Source organism: Nicotiana sylvestris, chromosome 6, assembly GCF_000393655.2.
Source record: "Nicotiana sylvestris chromosome 6, ASM39365v2, whole genome shotgun sequence".
Classification (NCBI taxonomy): Eukaryota; Viridiplantae; Streptophyta; class Magnoliopsida; order Solanales; family Solanaceae; genus Nicotiana; species Nicotiana sylvestris.
This window is the reverse complement of record NC_091062.1, coordinates 139,834,691-139,838,348: the sequence shown is the minus strand read 5'-3', so window position 1 is coordinate 139,838,348 and position 3,658 is coordinate 139,834,691.

Genomic DNA, 3,658 nt, shown 5'->3' with positions numbered 1-3,658 from the left:
CGCTCCCACTTCCACTCTGGTATAGGCATCTGCTGAAGTAGGCCACTCGGCCTCTGGTGCTCATACTTGACCTGTTGTCAATTCAAACACCTAGCCACATACTCCACTATGTCTCTCTTCATCCTCCGCCGCCAATAATGCTGCCTCAAGTCACGATACATCTTCATAGCTCCCGGATGAATGGAATACCGCGAACTGTGTGCCTCCTCTAGAATCCTCTCCCTCAGACTGTCAACATTAGGAATACATAGACGACCCTGGAGTCGCAAAACACCATCCTTGCCAATAGAAACCTCCTTGGCACCTCCCTGAATCACCACCTCTCTGCCTTTCTGCTTAAGGCATCCGCGACCACATTTGCCTTTCCCGGATGATATAGAATGGCGATGTCATAATCCTTTAGTAACTCAAGCCACATGCGCTGCCTCAAATTAAGATCCCTCTATTTGAACAAATGTTGTAAGCTGCGATGATCCGTATAAACCTCACATGGCACCCCATACATATAATGCCTCCATATCTTAAGAGCATGAACGATCGCGGCCAACTCTAGATCGTGCACTGGATAATTCTTCTCATGAACCTTCAACTAGAGCGAAGCATAGGCAATAACTCGCCCCTCCTGCATCAATACAAATCCCAATCCAATGCGTGAAGTGTCACAATATACTGTATACATCCTTAAACCGGAAGGCAACACAAGGACTGGTGTTGTAGTCAAGGTTGTCTTGAGCTTCTGAAAGCTTGCCTCACAATCATCGGACCACTAAAAAAGGGCCCCCTTCTGGGTCAATCTAGTCCGAGGTGATGCAATAGATGAAAACCCCTACACGAATCGCCGGTAATAACCTGCTAGCCCCAGGAAATTCCTGATCTCGGTCACTGAGGTAGGACGTGGCCAACTCTGAACTGTCTCAATCTTCTTGGGATCTACCTCAATGCCCTCTCCTGACATAACATGCCCCAAGAATGCCACTGACTCTAGACAAAACTCACACTTGGAGAACTTAGCGTATAGCTTCTGCTCTCGCAAGGTCTGAAGCACTACTCTCAAATGCTGCTCGTGCTCCCCCAGGCTATGGGAGTATATCAAGATGTCTTCAATGAAGACGATGACAAAGGAATCAATATAAGGCCTGAATACCCTGTTCATCAAGTCCATAAATGTTGCTGGGGCATTAGTCAAGCCAAAGGACATCACCAAAAACTCATAATGGCCATATCTAGTTTGGAATGCAGTCTTCGGAACATCCGAGTCCCGAATCTTCAACTGATGGTACCCTGATCTCAAGTCTATCTTAGAGAACACCCTAGCACCCTGCAGTTGGTCAAACAAATCATCGATATGAGGCAATGAATACTTGTTCTTGATAGTGACTTTGTTCAACTGGCGGTAATCAATGCACATCCGCATTGTCCCGTCCTTCTTCTTCACAAATAACACTAGTGCACCCCAAGGTGATACACTAGGTCTAACAAACCCCTTTGCTAACAACTCCTCAAGCTGCTCCTTCAACTCCTTAGGAGCCATGCAGTACGGTGGAATAGATATAGGCTAGGTGCCTGGAGCCAAATCAATACAGAAATCAATATCACGATCCGGTGGCATGCCAGGAAGATCGGCGAACTCTCGAACCACTGGAACTGAATCAATCGTCGGAGACTCTGCGGTGGTGTCCCAAACATAAGCTAGATAAGCCAAACACCCCTTCTCGACCATATGCCGAGCCTTCAGGAAAGAAATAACCCGACTAGATGTATCAACTGTGAACCCTTCCACTCCAACCTTGGTAACCCTGGCATCGCTAGTGAAATAGTCTTGGCATGGCAATCTAGGATGGCGTGATATGGAGACAACCAATCCATGCCCAAAATGACCTCAAAGTCGATCATGTCAAGCAATAGGAGATCCGCTCTAGTCTCAAAACCACAGAATGTGACCATATAGGACCGGTAGATCCGATCCACAACCACAAAATCACCCACAGGAGTGGACATATGAACAAGAGTGCCCAAAGGCTCAGGGGAAATAACCAGGAAACGAGCAAACAGAGATGATACATATGAATAAGTAGACCCTAGATCAAATAATACCGAAGCATCTCTACCGCCGACGGAAATAATACATGTGATGACGGCATCTGAGGCCAATGCATCTGGCCTGGCCGGAAAGGCGTAGAATCTGGCTGGAGCGTCGGCTGGCTGGCCTCCACCTGACTGAGCAATAGCTGGCTGACCTCTCCCTACCTGGCCTCCACCTCTAGGACGACCCCTACGGGTCTGCCCTCCACCTCTAGGTGGCGGGGCAGCCGGTGCTGAAATCATAGGCTGCTGACTCTGCTGCATTGCCTTTCCTCAAAGTCTAGGACAGGTCCTCTTCATGTAACCTGGATCTCCACACTCGTAGCACACTCTCGGTGCCATAGCCTGCTGCTCTAAAGTCTGAGCCTGATGACCTGAATACTTACTAGAAGAACCCTGGATGGCTGGTGGGCGATATGAACTCTCTGGCACGGCACTGAAATGAGCACTGGAAGAATCCTGATGAACAGAATACCCGCCGGAGGAACCCTGAATAGCTGGTGGGTGGTAAAAACTCTCCGGTATCGCGCTGAAATAAGGTCTCACTAGAGCACCTCGAGGAGGGGGTGGTGGTGTTGAATACGAGAGTCTACTAGCCTCCCGAAGTGACCTCTACCCCAAGCTGGGGCACCTCTGAACTCTCCCGAAAATCGGGCCCTCTTATCCTGCTGAATCTGCTCTCTACCCCTCTGGCGATACCCCTCGATCCTGCGAGCAATCTCCACCACTAGCTGATACTCAGTACCCATCTCCACCTCTCGGGCCATGCCATATCGAATACTAGGGTACAACCCCGCAACAAATCTCCGCACTCTCTCTGTATCTGTGGAAAGTATCATGAGTGCATGGTGAGACAACTCAGAAAACCTCAACTCATAATCAGTCACAAACATCTGACCCTGCTCAAGATGCTCAAACTGATACCACAGCTCTTCCCTCTCAGAGGGTGGTATATACCTATCCAAAAATAACTGTGTGAACTAACCCCAAGTGAGGGGAGGGGATCCTGCTGGCCTGCCAAGAACATAAGACTGCCACCATCTATGGGCTTTGCCCTCCAACTGAAAGGTAGTGAAGTCCACTCCATGTGACTCCAATATCCTCATGTTATGTAGTTTGTCCCTGCACCTATCAATGAAATCCCGGGCATCCTCATGATGCTCACCCCCGAAGATAGGAGGGTGAAGTCTAGTCTATCTATCTAATATATTTTGTGGGTCACCGTCCGCAGCTGGTCTGAGCTGGGGCGCCACTGCAGCAACTAGTTGGGCCCCATCTGCTGGTAATGCACCCGGAGTCTGATACACTATAGCTGCATGTCCAGGAGCCTGAGCAATAAGGGTCTGTGCTCCCCCTCCTGCCTGTGATATAGCTGGATCTGCTGGAAATAAACCAGCCTGAGTCATAGAATCCATGAACCTCAGTATATAGCCCATGACCTCCTGGAATCCCGGTGTTGTCATAAAGTCCGCTAGGGTAGGCTCAACTGCGGGCACCTTGCCTTGCTCTTCGATAATAGGATATCCCACAGAATCTGCTGGTGGTACTATTGGGATAACTCTGGGATACCCTCGTC